The following is a 14,093-nucleotide window of genomic DNA, read 5'->3' as shown; positions in this document are numbered from 1 at the left end:
GGTTGTCTTTTAGTTTTGTTGACTGTATCTTTTGCTGTGCAAAAGTTTCTTATCTTGATGAAGTCCCAATAGTTCATTTTTGCTTTTGTTTCTCTTGCCTTCATGGATGTATCTTGCAAGAAGTTACTGTGGCCCAGTTCAAAAAGGGTGTTGCCTGTGTTCTCCTCTAGGATTTTGATGGAATCTTGTCTGGATGACAGCACATCTGTTCACAATATGGTTTGCTGAATATTTTAAGCCTACTGTTGAGACATACTGCTCAGAAGGAAAAAAAAAAAGGATTCCTTTCGAAATATTCCTGCTGACAATGCACCTGGCCACCCAAGAGCTCTGACGGAAGCACACACAATTAATGCTGTTTTCATGCCTGCTAACACAACATCCATTCTGCAGCCCATGGATCAAGGAGTCATTTTGAATTTCCAGTCTCTCCTAAGGCTATATAGCTGCCATAGATAGTGATTTCTCTGATGGATCTGGGCAAAGTGAATTGAAAACCTTCTGGAAAGGATTCACCTTCACAGACACCATTAAGAACATTCATGATTCATGGGACGAGGTCAAAATAACATTAATGGGAGCTTGGGAAAAGTTGATCCCAACCCTCATGGAAGACTTTGAGGGGGTCAAAACTTCTGTGGAGGAAGGAAGTGCAGGTACAAGGAAAAACGCAAGAGAACGAGAATCAGAAGTAGAGTCTAAAGATGGGACTGAGCTGCTGCCATCTCATCATCGGATTTGAATGGCTGAGGAGTTGCTTTTTATGGGTAAGCCAAGAAAGTAGTTTCTTGAGATGTAACAACTCCTGGCTAAAGACGCTTGAAGCATGTCAAAATGAAAGCAACAGGACTTAAAACCACCACCCTGATCAGTCAGCAGCCATCAACACTGAGGCAAGATCCTCTACCAGCAGGATTACAACTCACTAGAAGCTCAGATGGTTAGCATTTTTAGCAATAAAGTATTTTTTATTAAGGTATGTACATTGTATTTTTTAGACATAATGGTACTGCACACTTAGCAGACCATGACATAGTATAAACATAACTTTTATATGTATGGGGAAACCGACAAATTCATTTAACTCACTTTATGGTGATATTTGCCTCACTGCAGTGGTCTGGAATGAAACCCACGGTACCTCTGAGGTATCCCTGTATACTGCTGGTAGGGATGTAAAATGGCACCACAGTGTGACAAAATAGTCTGGCCGTTCCTCAAAAGGCTATACATAATTGTCATATGACCCAGCAATTCCTTTCCTATGTATATGTCCAAGAGAAACATTCCCATAAAAACTTAAACATGAATGTTCACAGCAGCCTTATTTATAAGAGCCAGAAGGTAGAACTAACTCACTCATCAGTGAGTGAATGGATAAACAAAATATGGTATATCCTCTCAATGGAATATTACTGAACCATTAAAAGGAGTGAAGTAGGGGCTTCTGTGTGGTTCCATCAGTGAAGCATCTGCCCTCAGCTCAGGTCATGATCCTGGGGTCCTGGGATTGAGCTGTATGTCATGTTCCCTGCTCAGTGGGGAGCCTGCTTCTCCCTCTCCCTCTGCCTGCTGCTCCCCCTGCTTGTGCTCTCTCTTTCTCTCAAAGAAATAAAATGTCATAGATAATAGATAGATAGATAAATAGATAGATAGATAGATACATACATACATACATACATACATAGATAGGGTGAAGTACTGATCCAGGCAACAACAGGGATGAACCTTAAACATATACTAAGTGAAAGAAACCAGTCCATGAAGGACCATACATTATCTGACTCCACCACTTGGAAATGTCCAGAACAGGCACATTCTATAGAATGTCCTCTATAGAGCAGGGAGGTGGGGAAGAACAGATAAGGGTGAGATGGCTAAATGATATGGAACTTCTTTTTCACGTGATGCAAATGTTCGAAATTGTAGTGACAGCCATACATACCTGTGAATACACTAAAGACCACGGACTGAACACTTTAAATGGGTAAATGGTACAGTAAGAAAATTCTATCTCAATAAACTATTAAAAAAAATTTTTGGATGGCTCCTTAATACTTGTTTAACGAAGTCCAAACTCCTTAATTTGGCTTCCAAGTCTCCTCCCCCACCATCATATGACAACCCCCCACACACACACACTTCTTCACATGTCTTTCTATGGAAGGAAAATGAATTCTTTGCCATTACCCATATACCCCACCATTCAGTTTCCCATCTGCCTTCCCTCTTGCACTTCCCTTTCCCCTGGAACTCTGTCCTCACAATCTATTTTCCCATGTTTATTTCCTGTGTCTTTCATAAAACCCAGTTCAACTGCTCCCTCCTATGCAAATCTTTCCCCATTCTTCAACCTGCATATAGTAGGCTGACAAAAAAAATGATTTCCTGAAAGAATGAAGTTCAGTAGGAAGGACTACCACGTCTAAACTGCAAGCAGTGATGCAGGACTCTCCAAAGGCTGAAGATACTGCCAGAGGATAATCCCATCAAAGCCACAACTGCACTTCTCTCTTCCTTTCGGAGTTGCAGTTTACTGCTTCAGCCCCCTTACTAAGTCCCTGAGAAAGTTCCAAACTGCTACTCTCCACCTTTCCCAAAAACCCTGCCCTTGATGAAAAAAGCACTGACATTATGCTAGGGCTGCCGAGTACAGCTGTGTAGGTTGTGCACTGCACAACCCTAGTGGCGCCATTCAATTATAGTCTATGTGAATGGCACCCTCTCCTAGGGTTGTGTAGTGCAAAGCCATTCGTGGCAGCCCTGCTTTAGAAACATCAGTAGGTCGGTCCCCAGATGTCTCAGTCAGTTGAGCCTCTGCCTTTGGCTCAGGTCATGATCCCAGGGTCCTGGGATCGAGCCCCATGTTGGGATCCAGAAGCCTGCTTCTCCCTCTCCCTCTGTTTTCCCCCTGCTTGTGCTTTCTTGCTCGCTCTCTCCTTTCCTCTCTCAAATCAATAAATAAAATCTTAAAAAAGAGGAAAGCCAAAAAGAATACTCAATGAGAGAATCACTGTTAACTATACTGCTATTGAGAAGTGAATATTTTCCAATTCTTATCAAGAAGAATAAAAAACACAGAAAAAGAACATTGTCATAGCAGGCACACAGTATTTGCATGGAATTAGAAAACAGAAACATCCGGGAGAAAAATTGTCATTAATATTTTCCCAGCTGTGGAGAAAAAGAGGATACATGTTTTGATCAATACAGTGGCATGATGTACCTACATTGTCTCTATTGAAACCCTTCAACCCCTGTTAGGTTCTGATTTTAGGTACCTAAAACAAGTCCCTGGTTAATATCACTTCGGGAACCTAGCTATCAAGAATGATATGACTGATAGACTCAAGCATCATGTCTCTACGTAGGTCCCTTCCCCATCATCAATCCATTCTTCCACCTTGTCATTTATCGTGAAGTCTTGTGAAGTCTTCTGTAAGGTTGCAGAGTATGAAGCCAGCCTCCCTGAATGTGCTGCTAAAAATCAGGCACTGAACACACAAATCAAGTTGCAGACTCTGGACTCACATCAACTCCACTGAGGCACAGATACCCTCTAAAGCTCAGCCAGAGCAGCCAGCCAGCGAGCCCCCCCCCCCCCGCCCCCAGGCAAACTGCAAGTAGTGATGCAGGATGCCCCAAAAGGGGAATTATAAAGGGCTAGAAATATTAGCTGTAAAGACTGGTGAGCTGCTGGTCGAGACTATATATGCCCGGCCCTGACTTGGTTTCTCTTTTTCTTGGGCCCTCACTCCAGCAAAGTTCAGCCTCCTACGGCCACATTTCATTCCACATCTCCTCCTGCCTCCAGAGACTTCCTGGATCACCAACCAAAACTTATCTTTCCTTTTCTGAACTGCATTTGTGCTTACTGTAAGGAATACTTACAGTGCTATACATTCATCACTCCAGTGGTCTCCCACTATGGTTAATAATAATAATAGAAGCAGCAGTAATAAGAGTAATGGAAGTACCTGTGCCTGGCCCTGTGTTCAGCACCTTCTGTGTATTGTTTCATGTATTCCTTCCTCACAGCCACCCTAGGAGATGAGGGCTATTTCCCACCCCGCCCCTGTTTACATAGGCAGAAACTGAGCTAATAAGGAAAGTAACTTGTGTAAGTGCACACAACTAATAAGTACATGTAAGAGTCAGGTTTTGAACCTGGGACTGTCCAATTCCAAAGATCATGTTCAGAGCCAATGCTGCATCCTGTCTCCCCTATATGATTACTTTGCCTTTTAAAGAGGTGACTCTGCCTCCGCTCCTCAAAGTGTGTAACACAATGACAGATACATAAAAGTTTCCCAGGAAACACGTGCAAATGTGACTCTGCTCCCTGGTCAGACCCCAGCTGAGGACACCAGCTGGAAGAGAAGGGAAGAGGGGTAGTGTGGACAGAGAGGTCCAACCTTTTAAGGAGCCACAGGGAGTCCGCCGCCTCTGACCCATTTAAGAGAGGATCATGCTGCTGACTTGACCTCAATCCTAGAAAAATATTTAGAATAGAATGACCTGGTTGTCTTAAAACACTTCCAGACAACTCTGAGGGAACAGAGCCTAAGCCAACCCCATGGGAGGGATGGAGGGTATCCAGTTCCCCGCAGGAAGGAGACCAACTATGTCAGGGTCACAACCACATGGGCCAACAAACATTTGCAGAGCTCAGCAACCGAGAAGCTACCTGACCGTGGTCAAGAATCTTGGAGGGTGGGAGGCGAAATAGGAGCATTTTTTTTAAATTAATTTTTATTGGTGTTCAATTTACCAACATACAGAGAAACACCCAGTGCTCATCCCGTCAAGTGTCCGCCTCAGTGCCCGTCACCCATTCCCCTCCACCCCCCGCCCTCCTCCCCTTCCACCACCCCTAGTTCGTTTCCCAGAGAAATAGGAGCATTTTTAAAGGAGGAAAGTTTTTCCAATTTCCTTGAGCCCCAGTTTTTGTCAACTTTAAAAATAGGAGTGAAGATACCTACCACTTACAGGGCTGCTAAGGTATAAAATAAGAACGTAAAACAAGTATCGAGGGCCTGCTGCCTGTGTCTGTTTGTCCTTGCCAGGGTTCTGGGCTCACAAAGAGATGTAGTACATAGTTCCTGGCTACAAGAAGTTCACAGTCCATCTGCAAACATCTTCTGATCTATAATACTGCTAGCACTCGAACAACCAGTGAGAAAGCTGGCCGGTGGATGACCCTAACTTCTGGCAAGGCCATTTTGTCATGTGAAAATTCTGGTGGGAAAGAAGAAACTCGCCAGCAAGGATCAAGGCTGGGGAGTCATGGCTTTGCTTCCAATCTCCTGTCCACACCTCTGTATTAGAAGACTGGGGAAGGGAACTCTCACTCACTATTTGGAAAGCAATGCATGTAAACCCTGTTCTTTTCCTTCATCACATTACCATTTCTTACTTTATAGCAGCTGTGTTTTATTTTTTTTCTTCAAATGTCCATCTTCCCTGCTAGGCTATCAGCTCTTGGAGGGTGGTGGCTGTGTGCTGGTCCTTATTAAATACCCAGAAGCTAACACAGTACCTGGAACATAGGAGATGCTAAACAAATACTTGTTGGATGAATCAATGAAATGGCCACATAGATGTCCCTTGGTATATGGGCTACACTTGGTCACTCTAAAATACCCAAGCCTTGTTTATGCATAGAGTGCCTCTCAAGATTTCTCAGCAACTGGTAATGGTGGTTTGTTTCCAGAAAGAAGAAATAGTGGGGAAGGTGGAGGTTGGAAGGAATCCTACATCCTATTCAGTTCCTTTCAAATTGTTTTGAGTCTTTAAATAACTAATTGAACATAAAACCTGCAGGGAACACATGCTGATAATGGTTAATCTCTGGGAGATAGACTTCTCAGGGGCTTTTTATTTGTCATGTGTCCTATTCTTATAATGTGGCAGGCTTGGATCGGGAACATGCATTGCTTTCATGATAAAATCGCACGATAAAAAGGCAATTTTGCAAAGAACAGAGATATGGTGCCTAGCTCTGCTAACCACTTGGGGTATGAAAAGGGAGGCAGCTAGAAGTTGGGGTGGGTTCAAAAACCCAAAAAGCTTTGTCCCAACTGCACTGGGGGAGTGAAACTCCTCCCCATAGATAAGCTCCTTCTTCAAGCAACTGGAAAGATTTATTTTAATCCCTGAGATGGCCTCAAGCCACTGTTTAACAGCCTAGACACCAAGCCAGCTAGATAATTGGATTTTTTTTTAAGGGAAGGTGTCGCTCTTTTGTCTGTGGTGGTAATGACAGGGCACTCACAGTGGGCTTCTAACTCCTTAAGCTTTTCTGATCCCATCTTCTAAGCAGGAAAAACTAAAGTATAGAAAAGTTGACCCTGCTTCAACAGCCCAGAACCCAGGTATTCATTGGACTTTACTGTGAAAATTCAATGGTTCTAAATGCTGAGTGTGGATTAGATTCGTCCAATCTAAGGCAATTCCTTGAAAATTAAATACCAATGCCTGGGGCCCATTCTTCAAGACCCCACTCACCTAGTTGGGCAGGGGGCCGAGCAGAGTCATTGTAGACCATCCTAGGGGATTTTCATTGTACAGCCACATTTGCCAACCACAGTTCTCCCCACTGCTGACACAAGCAGCCCAGTAGCCTTGAAGAGACAGTCCTTACTCAGTATTTCTAAAACTCTCCTTCCTTTGAGCAGGATATTCCCCCTCAAAAAAAAAAAAAAAGGCAGGCTGAAAAAGTCTGTAACCAAGACAACAGGCTGGGAGCACAAAGAGATAGGTCTTCTGTGATTTGAAACCAAAGGAAGCAGAAGAAGACGAGCAGAGCAGGCTGAACACAGATGCTGAGTAATGGACAGAAAGGTAAAGTTTAAGAAAACATGGTGTGTGAGCCAGCGCTCAGATGGTGGCACCTCAAACTCCTGTTTCATCATCCGAACTGGGTGCCTTGACAGAGGCTCTTGAGATAGAAAACAATGTGGGCACTCGGGTGGCTCAGTGGGATAGGCCTGCCTTCAGCTTAGGTCATGATCCCAGGGTCCTGGGATTGAACCCTGCACCAGGCTCCCTGCTCCGCGGGGAATCTGCTTCTCCCTCTCCCTCCGCTCCTCCCCCCTACTCATGCTCTCTCTCAAATAAATAAATAAAATCCTAAAAAAAGGGGGGGGGTGTAGAAAGCAACCCTGAATTAGCAAACTATATCCTTAAAGAACATACTTTCTCCAGAATCCCACTTGGGGTGAGGGAAGGCAGGATTGGGAACCTCTGCTTTGGTGTAGGTTACAAACTAGTTTTTGTCCTCCAATCCCTCTCTCCCTTCACTACCTGCCCTGACCCTGTAGCAAAGCAGGGAGGACAATGAAACGTGAAATCCACATGTGCTTGGTTTTGTAAAAGAATGCTCTAACTCCATCTGTGCTCTGACCATGGAGCTCAGGTTTTGTTCCCAAGAAGCAGGGAAGCACGGAGATGGATAAAAGGGTTGGGGCCTCTGCAAATTCAAAGGCACAGAGTTGGCCTTTTGTTCTCCTTTTCAGGCAGGGTCTATTCTGGAAAGCACACATCAAAAGGAAAATTCAGCCAGCAATGAGCTGAAATTGAACAAAATGTGATGAGGCCTAAGGGGAAGGAAGAGAAAGAAAGAAGAGAGAAGAAGGAAAAAAGGGCTTTTCTTTGCCAGAGGGGCTCTTTTCTGAAAACTGCCTCGAATTACAGTGCTTTCCACATTTGGTTCACTCCAGGAAGCTTTGCATTGTACCTAGAACCAAAACGCTTTTTGCCACATGTTATAAGGAAGAACTGAGGCAGATGCAAATGGCCCAGAATTTAGGGGTTTGGTAGACACAAGGGAGAAGGAAATGCATGACTCTGGGAGGAACTCTTCTTTTTTTTTTTTTTAAATATTTTTTTAAATTTTTTTATTTATTTATGATAGAGAGAGAGAGAGAGAGAGAGAGAGAGAGAGAGAGAGAGAGAGGCAGAGACACAGGCAGAGGGAGAAGCAGGCTCCATGCACCGGGAGCCCGATGTGGGATTCGATCCCGGGTCTCCAGGATCGTGCCCTGGGCCGAAGGCAGGCGCTAAACCGCTGCGCCACCCAGGGATCCCTGGGAGGAACCCTTCTAAGCACATTCTGTTTCTCTTGGTCCAGACAGATGAGAGTTTAATTCAGAGTAATGTGGAAGCAGGGCCCTCCCACCAGCACCCCCAACAAGCAAAACTGCCGTGAGCAAACTGTTAGTGGCTGGAGGGAATACAAAACCATACGGTGACCTTTTCTTAAAGGGACTCTAGGAATGGTGTCTTCCTTTATTATTTATTAGGATAAGGATCCACTGGTCTCTGGAGGATTTGGAGTGGCCCGATGGCAGGACGCTTGGCTCTGACGAGCCTTTGAGCTTTTTGGCTTCTGGCTTTATGATTTTTTTTTTTTAATTAGCCATGTGCCAGAGGTTTCCTTCACCACAGGGAGAAATAACTAGCCTGATGGGGTCTCCCGAAGCATGGCCTCCTGGAAAGCACACATAAGTCATTCAGACACTTATTTCTGCAAGAATCACACATAAGTCATTCAGACACTTATTTCTGCAAGAATCCAACCCTGAGTCACACACCTAAACCTGGAAAAGCACTCCTTTCCCTTCCTCTCCAGAGGCCAACAGATGGGCCTTTCTCCTAAATGCTTTTGAACTTCACTTCTGTGACCCATTAGGCCATGTCCTTTCATTAAGTCCTTTGGTAGCTTCTATTCTGAGCAGAAGAAACCCACAGGAGTCCCAACAAGAAGTGCAAATAACATTTAGCAACAGGTATTTAAGGCACTATATAATTTTTAATAGCCAAAGCAGGGCCCCAAACCAAATGGCCTGCAGGCTCCTCCTGGCTTTGCCAAACTTCATAAAACTAACAACAGAAGCAACATTTTAGCAAATCTTGTGCCTACCAATTAAATGCTCAGTGGTATAAAAAAAATCTAAGTGGTTATTATCATTGCACCAGCAGAGCGATTTTGGCCAGTCGCATAATCAAGAAATACCCACTGAGCATTCAGTCGTGTTCTACACTCACTACAGATGTGGGATTCTAGAAAAATGAAAAGCCATCTGTTACGTCTGAACTCCACAAGAAATGCCTTGGGTAAACTGTACTCCCTGAGTTCCCCTCCAGGCACAGCAATAATGAGCTAAACCTAGAGTACAGAATGTACTTGCTGTATTACCTCATTTTCCTCTTTCCCCCAAGCCAGGCCCCAGCAATGACCCTGGTCAAGTGACTGGAGACGGCCTCCAACATCCGTAGACAGACAAGTTGTTGCAGGGCAGGCAGACTTTATATTCAGAGAATATCTACTTCTTGAAGAAAATGCAATGGCCTGAGAAGGAGAAGCCCAAGTGGTAATCCCAAAGCAGATACTAGCTAGTGGGCCAAAGACCTGCCCTCTCCAAATCTCTGAGCCCATGTCTGTAAGAGGCTAGGACTAGACTGGTGCTTTTCTCGGCAAATTTTAGCAGCCATGGGTAGATGTCCTCAGGTGAGAGGGGTGGGGCAAAGTGATTTATTATGAATAGTGGTTAAAACACTGAAGTTTGCAAATGATTCACATATGCATTCCTCTGCCTGTTCTCCCCCTGATGGTTTGCTTCCTGGCTCACATTCCTTTAACACTCTCTTCAGTTGGAGAACAAAGGTAAGTTAGAGACAGCATTGAGAATTCTGCATAGCCTATTACCTTCTTATTGATGTGGCCCTTAGCTGAGTCTGTTGAACCTGGGAAGATCATCCATTATATGCTCAGCAGCCACAAAAGGGTTGTGAACCCCTAGATTAAATGATTCATTCACTTGCCACACAGTTATTAAGAACCTGCCAGATACAAGGCTAAGTGGTGGGGATAATGCAGCAATTAACAGACATGGTTGTTGCTTTTTTGGAGTTTTCAGTCTGACAGGAGAGAAGAGAAATGACATGAAACAAACAAATCATCCTATAAAATAAAACTTGTGATCAGAGTTCTGAGAGCCTGTAACAGAGCCATCAACTGGGTAGCAGGCAAGGGGGTAAGGGGGTTTTCAGGCAGTGGGAACAGCATGGGTAAAAGTTTCCATGGCCCAAATGTGACACAGACAAGTCTAAGGGACTCAAAGTAGCTCCTTTGCCCTGGATCATAGAGAATGCCAGGGGAAACATGGTGCCTGGCTGGCTCAGTTGGTGGAACATGCAACTCTTGATGTTAGAGTCATGAGTTCAAGTCCCACACTGGGGACAGAGCTTATATAAAAAAGAGGAAGGGGGGGAGGAAGAGAAGGGAAAGGAGGAAGGGAGGAAGGAAGGAAGGAGAGGGAAAGAGGGGAAAGGAAGGAAAGAAGGGAGGACAGAATGGGGGGAGGGAGGGAGGGAGAGAAGGAGGAATACTGAAGAAAGAGAGAGGTGGGGCGGGGGTGGAGGAGGGAGATGCTGCAGAGATGAACAGAAACTAGATCATGGAAGGCCTAGGAAGCCAGGTAGAGGATTTTGAACTGTATCCTCTCACCATAAGACCCTAGGATTCTGCTCATAGACTGAAGCTAGGATGTGTGTTTAGCACCACAGGCCTGAAACCCTGGTGCTTTTTCCCATTAAAAAAAAAAAAAAAACACTGTCAGGAAACGTCATTAGGGGCTGGGGACTGTACTTCCATTCTACTCCATATTAAATAGACTTTTGCCAGCTCGTCTGGGAACCTGACCCCCAAGTATGCTGTGTCCATGGGAAAATGCTATCTGAATTCTAAACAGACTTCCAAAGAAACTTTTGGAACAAAACCCATTCAACAGTTGTTTGGGAATGCCTGGAAAGCAATGAAATACAGGACCTTGCTTTACTCCACAGAACCAGTGTTTGGGGAGGTGGGGGGAGACTGAACACTCTAACCACAGTCTTAAAATAAACACAATATCCTCATTTTGATTAGGAGGGTTATATTTAGGTACAATCACTGAATGGCATCATGCAGTTCCTATTTATATATTTAAATTACCACAAAACCTCAAATATGTTGGCGATGACTAGCTATCTTTACTCTAAATAGACAATGCAGAAACAGAGAAGAGGGGGGGTCTCTTTAGAAGGAAACAAGAAAACCAAGCCTATAGCTTACACACAAATCATCCTACATCTCTGCTTAACCAACTCTCAGTCCTCAAGACAGTAATTCAACAAGTGTTTGAGGGTTGAGTACCATCAAATTTTGTACAGTTGTGGCACTTCCATCCTTCTTCATGGTCCTTTCAATGGAGAATCCCTATCTATACTCAAAAAAAAAAACACCCCATGGCACCTACCATGCCCCACTTCCCCCACCCCCTCGCAGGTCTACTAACAGTGAGGGAAAACAGAAGTGTTGGCAATTTCCCAGAACTACCCACCAAATCCCTGCGGGCCATTTTATAGATTGGCCATTCTCAAAGTTGGGTGTGCATAAATATTACCTGGACAGGAGTGCCTCACAATTCAAAGTCCCAAGGCAATTCCCTGCCCCATACCTGGATTCAATAGGTCTGATGTGAGGCCCAGGAATCAGCATTTTTAATAAGCACCACTACCCCATGCCACACACACACACACACACACACACCTGGATGTAAGTGGCTCAAGGACCAAACTTCAAGAAACTCCATTGGAGATACCTTAACTAGCTGAGTCCCAAATCCTGAACTGAGAATAATGGTTGCCAGTCAGGAAACTGGCTGGCTCTGACACCAAACACCGGTGAAGGGTAAAATAAATGGGAGAGGAAAAGCCAGCATCCCAGTCAACTTGCCCCCAACTACATTTAAGTCTTTAAGAAAATCCCTTATTTTTACTTCAATCAAGCAGATGGCATCACCCTTCCGCTAATGTCCTACAGGCACCAGTAAAGGAACTTAAGAGGGACCTTTTAGAAGGAAGGTATAAAAAGTGGGAGAAGAAACAATGTTAATTTGCTTGGCCCTGCCCCAGCTTTTTTGAGCCTCCTTACCTCTTCTGCTAGTTGGTTTCCATTTCTGAAACTCAGCACTGATGTGGCAGGGAAGAGAGGCCAAGATGGGGCAGTCTTCTATTATTCACATTAATGCTTTCCTCTATTACATGAATAATCAAGAGTTGACTGGAAAGAGGAATAAATCAAAGGCAAATATTCCACTGAGAGGTTACATAGGATAAAGAAGGCCCCCTGTTGGTTGAGAGCTGTGAGGTGATAAATGAACAGTCAGGATCCCTGCCTCTTTCCATTCTCACCATTTGCCAGGAACACAGATTTAAAGCTCGTATGTCAGCACCGAGCTTGAGAGAAATAATGAGGTATCTGTGTTTTTCCACTGCTCCCCATAATACCTAGAATAGACTTTGGCACTTAATGTTAACACTGAATTTTAACCAACTGTTGTCGACTTGCCCACAAAGTCTACAGCCTGAAGGGTCAAGGCCTAGATCTGAAGTGATTATTTATTTTATTTTCTTGTAGTAAGAACATTTAATGTAAGATCTACACTCTTAACAAAGTACACAATACAGTATTGTTAACTATAGGCACTATGTTGTATGGCAGATCTCTAGAACTTGTTCATCTTGTAGAACTGAAACTTTATGCCCATTGATTCGCAATTTCCCAGCCCTCCATAATGCCTAGTAGCCACCATTCTACTTTTTGATTCAAGGAGTTTGAGTCTTCAGATGCTTCCTATAAGTGGAATCATCTAGTATTTATCCTTCTATGACTGGCTTTATTCAGTTAGCATATTATACCCAAGGTTCATCCGTGTCCTAGGATATGACAAGATTTCCTCCTTTTGGAAGGCTGAATAATATTCCTTTGTACATACATATTCTTTATCCATTTATCCACCAATGGACATTTAGATCATTTCCTACATCTTGTCTATCGTGAACAGTGCTGCAGTGAACACTGGCAGGCTAGTATCTGAGATCACGATTTCAATTATTTTAGATAAATGCTGAGAAGTGGGATTGCCAGGTCATATGACAGGTCTTTTTTTTTTAATTTCTGGAGATACCTCCATACTGTTTTTCCATTGCAGCTGCACCATTTTGCATTCCCACCAACAGTGTATGAGGATTCCAGTTTCTCTACATCCTCACAAAACCTTAAATCTTTTTCTCTCCACTATTATCAAACCATGAAAGACAAGAAGGGTTGGTCTGGCCATTTTTATTGTTAAGAAAAGAATCTTATTCCAGCTGGCTCAAGAAAAGGGAGGTTTATGATGAGAAACAGAAACAGGTATCCCATGAGAATCCTAGTGCAGGAGAAAGCTTGGCCTCAGGAGAACTGAAAGGTGGTTCTGGGTTCAATGGGGAACAGCTCCTCTGTCTCTTGGGGCACCTCTATTCCTCTTGGTAGCTTATTCATGTTACTCATGGGTCCTGTCTCCTAACTCCAGCATAGACATGGCCTACATAATGCTCCCCTCCCTATCATCTTTTGGCTCTTGTCCCTGTTGTGAACCGCCTTACTAAGTCTCTCAACTTCATGATTCTAACTTCCAAGGAGAGGAGTATGTTGGCCCAGCTCATCTTGTCAAACCTATGTTGCTTGCCAGGTGACAGACAGGCTGTTTTAGGGACAGGTGGCCAACTCTTAGTCCAATCAACCCAAGCCAGGGGTGGGCAGGTTCTCTGGAACATATGGCTGCTGCCTCCCAGCACAGCTGGCACAGAACAGTTTGCCTTTGGAGGGGATTATGGGCCAGAAGGCACAGTAAAACATAGATGGTACAAGCCTGATGCTTAGCATGTAATTTGAAAGATAATGGCATGTCCATTCATGAGCTTCAAACACCCATATTCTTACCTTTTTGGTTAGGAAGAATGATAGCCTCTAACCCCATCCCAAACCTCTTCGCCCTCTGCCCCTACTAAACCAACTTCTCCAAGCTGGTAGAAGAAGGCACATATGTTATATTTCAGGAGGAAAACACAATGCTGTCAACAATCTGAACAAGGGGTAGTGGAAGGGGATGTGGGTGGGGGGAATAGGGTGACTGGGTGATGGGCACTGAGGTGGGCACTTGATGGGATGAGCACTGGGTGTTATACTGTATGTTGGCAAATTGAACTCCAATAAAAAATATACC

At 44.1% G+C, this 14,093-nt stretch overlaps 1 protein-coding gene across 12 annotated transcripts in view; it reads right to left on the bottom strand.

Moving 5' to 3' along the window:
- Nucleotides 1-14,093, bottom strand: part of TMEM164 (transmembrane protein 164) — a 170,754-nt gene that overhangs the window by 115,279 nt on the left and 41,382 nt on the right. The window contains exon 1 of one of the 12 annotated variants that reach the window (XM_072743861.1): nt 6,508-6,530. The exons of 10 other annotated variants lie outside the window; for them this stretch is intronic. The gene's annotated coding sequence lies outside the window, so the exon portion shown is untranslated. Of the gene's footprint in view, nt 1-4,415; nt 4,487-6,507; nt 6,531-14,093 lie in introns of those variants that run through there. One more of the 12 variants, XM_026014842.2, reaches the window with a different exon arrangement.

Source organism: Vulpes vulpes, chromosome X, assembly GCF_048418805.1.
Source record: "Vulpes vulpes isolate BD-2025 chromosome X, VulVul3, whole genome shotgun sequence".
NCBI lineage: Eukaryota > Metazoa > Chordata > Mammalia > Carnivora > Canidae > Vulpes > Vulpes vulpes.
Note: the sequence above shows the minus strand (reverse complement) of the source record. Positions and strands in the feature narration are given on the sequence as shown.